The sequence below is a fragment of the Lolium perenne genome, chromosome 2, assembly GCF_019359855.2.
Source record: "Lolium perenne isolate Kyuss_39 chromosome 2, Kyuss_2.0, whole genome shotgun sequence".
NCBI classification, from domain to species: domain Eukaryota; kingdom Viridiplantae; phylum Streptophyta; class Magnoliopsida; order Poales; family Poaceae; genus Lolium; species Lolium perenne.
Genome location: NC_067245.2, coordinates 91,175,315 through 91,185,338, shown reverse-complemented (window position 1 = coordinate 91,185,338; position 10,024 = coordinate 91,175,315). Strand labels below are relative to the sequence as shown.

The 10,024-nt window shown below is 44.8% G+C and overlaps 1 long non-coding RNA gene across 2 annotated transcripts; it reads left to right on the top strand.

The window, feature by feature from the left end:
* The first annotated feature begins 7,512 nt into the window (after positions 1-7,512).
* On the top strand, positions 7,513-9,372 carry LOC127333238 (uncharacterized). 2 transcript variants are annotated; one of them, XR_007871026.2, is made up of 6 exons: positions 7,513-8,062; positions 8,164-8,249; positions 8,342-8,379; positions 8,482-8,575; positions 8,672-8,835; positions 9,318-9,372. It is a non-coding gene; the product is annotated as an uncharacterized lncRNA (long non-coding RNA). The 2 variants fall into 2 exon arrangements; XR_007871025.2 differs by having other exon boundaries at positions 7,514-8,062; positions 8,672-9,366.
* The last annotated feature ends 652 nt before the right edge of the window (positions 9,373-10,024 follow it).

Genomic DNA, 10,024 nt, shown 5'->3' with positions numbered 1-10,024 from the left:
GCCTCTCCCCACGAGGCCTTGGGAACGTAGTGCCGAGGAAGTCGACGCGGCCGCGACTGCTGATTATGAGAAATGGAAGGCGGACTGCAAGAAGAAAAGAGAGCCCGAGCCCAAGCCAGTATTTTCTGATGAGCAAAAGAAGTGGGCTAAGTCATTTTTGAGCACACCGTCCCAAGCCGCGAAGAATCTGCCTTGCGACTATGCACGTGAACTTCGTAGGAAGGCACTCATGTTCAAGGAGAAGAAAGAGCGGGCGGAGAAGCAGGAGAAGAAAGCCTTGGAGGAGGCCGAGAAAGAATTAGAAAGTAAAAAAAAGCAGGAAACGAGTTGCCCAGCTCGGGAAACAAAGTAAACAATCGATTGCCCCGCTCATAGTGAAAGCCGCCGGTCCGGATGCCCCCGATATCATAGAAGCTGCGGCAGCATAGGGATTGACTGTAACGAGTGCCAGAGAACAAGCGGCCAACTTAGGTATGACTCTTCGTGAACTGTTAGGCCTTGATGAGGCGCCAGTGAAGGAGGTAGTAATTACATATGTGCCGAATGGGCCTCTCGTCGAGCCTGCGCAGGAAGAGGATCTACCTCCACAAATGACAAGTCTGCTGAAATGGTACAAGGGTTACATAAAAAATAAAAACGCCAAAGAATATATTTATGCGGAAGTTAGATATGAGCATCACTTCAAATATTACTATGTACAAATTCATCTGAGTGAATTGTTCCAGCTTTTCAATCTGCGCGAGCTCGACAAATCTATCATCAGTTGCTACGTTCTGTAAGTGATTTATTTCTACCCCATCTCGTTCATATTGCCTGCACTATATATATGTCCTAACTATATTGTTGTGTACGCTATTATATATGCAGAATGAAGATTAAGGAATGCAGAGTAAGGAACATCCATGATGTTGGGTTCATTGACCCACACATCGTTAATGGATATGTGTTACAGCATCACCCCGCCGACGTGGAGGAAGACCTGTGGCAGTTTCTTACAAAGCAGGAACTCAAAAGTGATATTCTATTTCCTTACCATTTTGGGTGAGTGTTTCTGTCTTGAGCACATTCTCTTTTGTTTACTCCATGCATGGTATGTGGCCGGCTAATCGATGAGTTATGCATGACTGTGCATGTATCGTGTCCGCAGGTTCCACTGGATTCTGCTAGTAATTAAATTTGACACCTCCACATGTCTTATCCACGACTCTCTGACTCTGGATGCAAAGCTTTGGGGTGACATGAGAAAAATGCTGCAGAAGTAATTATTTTCATTCATTTGCGCTCTATATCGATCGGCCTATTTCGTTCATTTCCTAATATCAAGTAACTAATAACTCTCTTGTTCATTTAATTTTCTTTGCCTCGTAGGGTTTGGAGACGGTTCTCAGATAAAAGGGTCGGTGATTTCAAAAAAGAGCTACATTTCATGCGGTCAATGGCTAAGAATGGTGGCGATATTCAGCCAGCAGGGACCAATCAATGTGGATACTATGTCTGTGAGATGATCCGGAGATACACCTCTGAGCGGGTTCCGAGTGATAACAATAAGAAGAGGAATAACCTCCGGAAGATGCTTAGTCCAGAAGCTCGCTTCCGACCACTTCAAGAGGAACTAGCTGGATGGTTCACGAGGGAAGTCATCGATCCTAAAGGAGAACACTATGTAGAGGACATAGAACTTCATATGCATTAAATTATGTATGGAAACTTGTTCAAAATTGTATATGGTCATCCGGTGATATTGAATATATATATATATATATATTGTATATTCATCTTGAATTCTTTTTGGTTCTAATTTCAAATTTGTTTGAAATTGTACATTCATATGCATGTATGTAGTACCGTAGAATATGTGAAACTCCTTCAAAATTAAAATAAAACACAAAAGAAATAAAACAATACAAATTAAAAAGAAAACAGGTTTAGGGGGGGGGGGGGGGGCTAAAACCCTAAACCTGCGGCGGCCTTTAGTCGCGGTTGGCCAGAAGAACCGCGACTAAAGGTCCTCCGCCCCGACGGTCGCCTGGCGCCCACGTGGACGGGTCTTTAGTCGCGGTTCGTAAGCAACCGCGACTAAAGGGGGGCCTTTAGTCGCGCTTATTTGGTCGTGGTTGCGCAACCGCGACTAATGGCAGTTGCGAACCGCGACCAAAGGCCCTTTTTCCACCAGTGTGGGTGCGCGACGGCGAAGAGCTGGCGACAATGGGTAGCTAGGTGGAGCTGAATGAGATGGTTCACAAAATCGGGGGGACAATCCCTAGAGCGAATCCACGGCTTCTTCCCTACATCGCTCTCCTCACGAGTCGATCCTGAGCAGAACCGCCACCACCACCCTTCACCTGGTCGATCTCTGGCCACCGGAAACCTCCGCCTCCAACGGCCGGTGGAACAGGACGATCGAGGCCCAAATCACCTCGCCGCAGATAAGGATTTGGAGGTAGTCGGAGGGTCCGGGCCCTTGCTCTTCTCAGCGACGGCGTGCACAACAGGGAGAGACCATCGTGATGTCGTGCCGTCCTTCGAGATACAGTGCCTATATTTTGGTCTTTCGCCTATCTCTGCAACTTCAAAACTACACCACATCCTGTTGGTCTCAAGTAGCGGCCTTCAACTTTGACCATGCTGCTTCATAGCCTGCTTTGAGGACTCGTCATTAGGTACTGCTGCGGCTTTCTTCTCTTCCCATCGATCTCATAGAGTTCCTGCCCAAAGAAGTAAAAGATGATATATGTAAGAATACTGAAGACAACTCCCGTCGTATGTTGTTCAAGCCCAGACGTTTGAGAAAAAAGATGCATCAGGGTGCTGGTGTATTGTTTGAAATTCCCTGAAACTAGGTGTATTTACTGATTTTGAAGTGCATAAGTAATACTAAGATATAGCTGATTAAGCAAATGATGTAGTATTTTTTCACAGAAAGGAAGTTTGACACTAAATTATGAGTATGAAGTGTTTCGGCGGTTTGGTCCGTCTATATGCGCTTTCGTCCATCACCAAATAGGCCTTTGTACGTCTCCGCCGTGCCACCCGTGTTTGCTCACGATCTGTTCTGGTTGTAAGGAAACCTATCGCTGCTAGAAAGAAAAACGCAACCGTTTGGGAGGGAGTCTGTTCTCCGTACATCAAGCCAAAGGCACCCATAAAAACAGTGGACGTCGTCTGGTACAACGCGTTCGACCGGTGCGTTTGGCATCAATGATCCGATCGAATGCTGTGCGTTTCCCCCTCGACTTCGCCTTGGGGAGGAAGCCAGGAAGACGGCCATATGTCTGGGGCGGAAAACTCCTCTGTGCGCTTGGCATGGACGTGTGTGATGCGGAAGTCGGCCTATTAGCCGCTGCCGTGTTCACCGCCCGATGTTACGGGCCGTACGTGTTCGCCCCACGGTCAAGAGATCCCCAGCAGAGCTGTTGCTGTTGCCATCAATGGATCCTTAGTAAAGGTACTGGTGCCATGGTCGGAGCTAATCTGTTTCCTCCGCACGTAGTCCGCCGTCAGCGCAGCTCGCACCTTGACACGCACGAGCAGAGTCCAATGGAGACAAGGAGTCAAAACAGCAGCCAGGGCTACCTTGTATGCACCGCCAAAGGCCGATCAAAATAAAACTCCTAGCTAGACAGGGCTCCTTGGTGCGTAACTGCATATCACTAGTGGAGAAGAGGCCTTTGGTCCCAAGCAAATGTCCCACTGCTGAACCAAACCGGGTCCAATGTCCCCATTGGACCCGGTTCGTTTCTGCCCAGGACGACCCCACCCGCTGGCGCCTGTCCTGTAGCGGCCTTTGGACCCGGTTTGTCATACAAACCGGGTCCAAAGGGTCCACCCGCAGGGCGCGGCAGGCCGTGTCGGCGCAGGGAACCCTTTAGTCCGGTTTGTATGACAAACCGGGAACAAAGGCCCCCCTCTGGCTATATAACCTTGCCCCTGCCCAAGTGTGAGCCACACTTAGCCATTTTTTCACTATCTTCACAAGAGGGGTGTATTGCTTTCCTCTCTTCTTCACATGCACAAGAGGTGTTCGATGAAATGCTTAAGAGGATTTGCCACTTGAGTTTACACAAATCAAGCCACACTTAACTTGCTTTTTTCTTCTTCATCGAGGTTAACGACTTTATCCTTTTCATCTGCAATTGATAAAATGCATGTGTATATATACATCGTGATGTTCTGTAATGGTTTTGATCAGCTTAATTATATCATGCAGATGAATCGGCAATGGATGTACATTGACCGACGGTTTGACGAGTTCACTGCGGGCCTGGATAATTTTATGGCCGTGGCGGAGGCAAACAAACATGGTGGCTTCATGTATTGTCCATGTGTGGACTGCAAGAATACCGTAAATTACGCTCACTCGAGTCTCATTCACAGCCACCTTCTGCGATCCGGTTTCATGCCCAGTTACTATTGTTGGACCAAGCACGGAGAAAGAGGGGTTATGATGGAAGACAATGACGAAGAGGAAGAGGATGATGACGGTTATCCCAATTTCCCTGAATACGATGATACTGCAGAAGGCAATGAAGACAATGAAGTAGAAGATCAAGAGGCACCAGATGAGCCTGCTGATGATGATCTTGGCCGGGCCATTGCTGATGCAAGGAGAGAATGTGAAACTGAAAAGGAAAGGTTGGCCTTCGACAAGATGATAGAAGATCACAACAAATTGTTATACCCAACTTGCGAAGATGGCCATAAAAAGCTAGGCAGCACACTGGAATTGTTGCAATGGAAGGCAGAGAACGGTGTCACTGTCATCAGTTGCTACTGCCTGTAAGTGATTTATTTGTGTAATTAAGTTTGTAGCTCATTCATTTGCACTAACAATTATCCTCATTATATTCTTTGTGTACGCTATACATTTAATTATGCAGAATGAAGAAGCTGGAATACAAAAGAGGCAAGCTCCTACCGCTGGGGTTCATAGACCCAAACACAGTTCATGAAGTTACGGTTCGACGGTACCCCAAGGACACAGAGGACAACATCGTAATGTTTTTAGAGAAGCAAGCAGACAAAGAGGATATATTCTTTCCCTACAACTTCAAGTGAGTGTTATATATAACATACATTATGCTTGTGCACCTTCCACTTTATTCTCGTAATCATTGAGCTATGCTTGTGCAGTTTCCACTTTATTCTCCTAATCATTGATCTTCACCTTGGAGTCGTAAACGTCATGGACTCGAAACGTAAAGAATATGCGGAATGGGCGGACATGGCTGCCATCCTCCAGAGGTAGTTTCAATCAATTTCGTATTGGCATCTTCATCTGCTCTAATTCGAAGATATCATCAACTAATCAATTACTCATTTACTCATTATTTTTTGCCGGGCAGGGTTTGGAAACGGTTCATCAATACTGTTCCGGGTGAATGGAAACCGGAGCTTAAATTTAGAGATTACCCTGTAAGTAGTACTATATATATAGCTATGTTCGTGAAACTTTATATATGATATTTACTTTCAATACGATGCTTGATTATTAGTTTGATCGAACTATTTTTTCGTAAAGTGTATGAGGCAGGAACAAGGCAATAACTTATGTGGATACTACGTCTGCACCTTCATGCGTGACATGTCCTGTCCCAAGGGTGGGGATGCCCAAATACACCACACTCGTGTACGATAACAAATTTTCACAATTAATCTTAATTAGTACCATCTATTGTATTGAGTTCCATTCATATATTGATCTCCTTTTTTAAATATAGATGACACGCCTGCGGGACACTCTCATAACAGCGGATCAAATAAAAGCAATTCAAGAGGAAATCGCGGGATTCTTTATTACCGAGGTCCTTACCCCAGGTGGAGAGCACTATCGGAAGATCGTGACGGCGGAGGATATTCGTTCAGGAGATGTTGTATTGTAAATATGCATGCATTACGTGTACTGTGTTGACTATGTCGTGTACTGTTGACGATGTCTATATATATTCATGACGATTTTTTGTGGTTTCTTGAATGATATATATATATGCATTGCTGAAACTCTGCCGCGGCAGAGAAACGCCCTGTTTCTCTGCCGCGGCAGAGAAACGCTGGTACAGCCTAAATCTGTGCCGCGGCAGAGAAATAGCAATTCTCTGCCGCGGCAGAGAAACATAGGCCCGGTTCGTACCACGAACCGGGACCAAAGCCCTTCCACCGCGAGCTCCCTGGCCGCACCACGTGTCGAGGCCTTTAGGCCCGGTTTATCTTTGAACCGGGACTAAAGGGTACCCCCTTTAGTCCCGCCTAGTTGGTCCCGGTTCGGGAACCGGGTCTAAAGGCCCAAATGGACCGGGCCTATTGCCCCGTTTTCCACTAGTGTATGTGATCTGGGTGCAACATCGACCTATGCTTTCCTTACCAACCTCGCCAAGGTGCTCTCGGTCATGTAAAAAAAAAAAAGATGCTCTCGGTAGCATCGCTCTGACTCAAGACGAAGATTTTCGGGTCAATCTCGGAGATTGTGGGCGACCAGAGCCATACTGCTGGCCGTCGGTGAGGAGGTCGGCCACTCGCCTGGAGTATTATATAAATTGTTCAGTTTATGCATACTGTTATAATCCATCCTTAGAGTGCGCTGGTTCATTTTTTCCTATTTCAACCTGTTTTCAGTACTAATAATAATTGTTTTGACATATGCAAATCCGGATCGGAGGGATCGGAATGTATTCAGTAACTTTTTTTTTGTCATGGATCTGGATCCTTTTTACATGGATTATAGATCGACAGCTAATGCTGGGTCTTTTCTATATTCTTTTCATAGTTTATGTTTTAATTCAACATATCATGTATCTAAATAACTGAGGTTCAAAATTTAACATAAAATTGTGAAAATTCTCGTACGAGTGTTCTGGTATAATGCCACATCACGATAATACTCTAAAATATTCCTAGCAATTTTTAGTATAAGTTTTATCCTCCAAAACTAACATCAAATGGGCGTCATGCATCTGTACCTGACTCCAACCCTAATGATATCTTTGTCTTCCTCTACGTGCGGAGGGGGCATTCGCGGCTTGTCCGACTAGGGTGCAGAACTTTTTCTATTATTAAATATTTAACAAAAAACAAACTTTTGTAGAAAATAAGATTGTTTCTTTTAAATTTTTTATTTTAGGCCATCATAAATTCTCGATGAATGGTGTAATAGGGAAAATAAAAGAGCGATGAAAGAAAGAGGCATACGAGGTATGCGTGTACAACGTATAGCTATGTAACCTTGCCCATGAGTGGTAGGTGCTAGCAAAAGGATGATGCTTGTGTCCTGGGCGACACCAGCCGGAATAGACTTGCAATTTGCTCCGTAGCGAAGCACGGGCTTTGTCCTAGTATATAAAAAAGAGGAACTGGTTCTATTTCCTCCGGTCCTACATATTTTTCATCTGACCATTTTACCCTCCCACCAAATCGCATAATACGCACTGATACCACGTTACCGGTCAAACGAAACCCTCGTCAGCTCGAACGTGATTCTCGCTTGGCTTTCCACCGAGGAGAGAACCCTAACGCTCCCCCATCGCCTGGATCGAAATCCCCACCGCCCCTTCCCGCTCGCCACCGCGCCCCGCCCTGCCAATCTCTTTTCATCTCCGACCAGCGCCGCCTCTGTACGACGGGCTCCCAGGGACCATCCTCTCGGCGGCGAACAGGAAGAGGGGGAGGATGGAAGAAGGGCGCGTGGATGGCAGCAGCGGCGAAAACCGTGGAGGCGACCCATCAAATCCTCGCACCTCCACGCAAATTCGCGCCTCCGCCGCCACCGTGGTCATGTGGACGTTCTTCGGCCTGCCGCTTGGAGATACTTCCGCAAATTCCGCGGAATCCGCGCCCTAGGGCGGAGCCGCCGCGTCCTCCGAGGTTGATTCCCATAGGCCCTTACTATTTGCGAATACGCTTTGACTTTCCGAAGTCTTCCCAGCGCGATGTATCCCATGCATAAGCACTGGCGACAGTGCCGCCGTCGATTAAAAAAGCACGTTGGTCAACTGCGAATCGTGCTAGATCAGGCACACTATCTTCCAGCAAGACTAGAAAAGATGCAGTCCCATTACTGCTCAAGCATGATGTGCGTGTTTCTTCTCTGAACCCCGAAAACAATTCTTCGTCTCAATCATTTTTTTTCTTTTCAAATAGTTATATTCAGCACTTACTTTTTAATCTTCATAGGTTCCTTGCTTCTATGTTCTGAGATTGCTTGGAGACATGGATCGTTTGGCATATCCATACGCGGCATTTCGAAAACCTTTCCCATGGTAAATTCAGAAGTAACCTGCTCTTCTTTCTTCATTCACGTTGCTTTTGTCTCCTGGGAATCTCAGCTCCTGTGATTTTGTGATCTCTGCAGGCTCACTACACTACAGAGATGGTATCAAGTATGAAGAGGTTTGTTCTATGAATGTTTGTCAGAAAACTTTGAAACCAGCCAACCAGGGATCTTTTATATGAATATGTGTTTGCTAAAGCATAGATGCATACTTTGGGCAGGGCTTCACTGTGAATTCACGAGGCAGCAGGCTCTTCACCTGCAAATGGACGCCGATGAAACTACAGATCAAGGCTTTGAACTTTATCTGCCATGGTACCAGTTCGTCCTCCTTAATTTCCATCATGTGGTTCGTCAATCTTGCAAACATAAGGAAAGAAAATTCATTATGTTTCGTCTCAAAATATCTAGGCTACGGAGGAGAGTGCAGCATATCGATGATAGGTAAGTGTTACAGTTTTTGTTCATCCGATTCAGAACGAGTTAACTTATAATGGCCCGAGAAGAATATTCGGAACGATTCAGCGATCCAAAATGGATGAAGTGACTCTCCCTCCAATTTCCTCTACTACAAGGTAGACAAAGATGGAGTTTATTTGCATGTTATGTTCTGCTGCAGTATATATGCTTCTGATTTGAGGTTCTAAATGTGTCACAGTTTATCTATTTGATTCTTTCATGGTAGACATCATATCATAAAAGTAGAAAGTGTGCTGAAATAATTGGAATTGCACATGCTATTGCTTTATGATTCCTACCACTGAACTTAACCGTGTTACAGTTCTTGCTGTGTCCACCTTTGATGGACAATGTCCAAGGGGCACTGCCACTACAAACTGGTCTATCGGGTTTGATAATATGCAACTCTTAGCAGGCTTCCAACCTATTATAAGCATGTTTATACTTATAACAATAATAATATAATGATTAAGTTCTTTGTTCTGCACTGTCTTAGAACTTGCAAGGCGGTTTGAAAAGGTTAGGAATATGATGTTGTGGGAAATTTATAAATGTGATTGGAGGTGATGCCTGTGTTTTTGTTTCTAGATATGTTCAGCCCTGCTTGGCTCTGCAAGATGTGCAGAACATAATGTAAGAGATACAAAAAATAGGATTCCTTGGACCACATGAATTGGATGAATTAGGCATAAGATAAAGGCATGAATCTGGTTTCACATGCTTTGGTTTCCTATAATATCTCAAACGGAAGGATTGGTTTTAAATATTTCCTTTGGATAGTACACATGAGATGATAGTACTGGTGTCTGGGCTCTGCGTACTGCTTGCACATTAGGGACCATGAGTAGTAGTAGTAGTGCAGTCTAATCCATCAATTATTCTCAACAGCTCGGCCAAATAAGATAAGTAGGAAACCGGCTAAATGCCAATGCTTCTCTATGTAGCATCCCCATTTTCCTGTATGACGTAAGGGACTGCTTTTTCAGTTTGGGAACGTCAGTTGGCTGCAGAAATTGATAAGGGTGATCACACTTTTGGTTCTAGGACAGTATGGAAATTTCCAATAGCATAGTTCTAGATCTTCATCACCCTGGATCAAGCGTCATATTCTAATCATGTATATGTGCTTTAGCTAGGAAAATAGAATCGTAGACTTTTATACACACCATAATTTGTGAAATATATGGGTTTCCGGCTGACATCAGGTTTCTTTTGTTTATGACTTGGTAATTAAAGTATATTCCTGCTATTTAGTTCATTTTTTTCCATTACATGTTGCTGATCTTTGGTTTATTATTTGAGCAC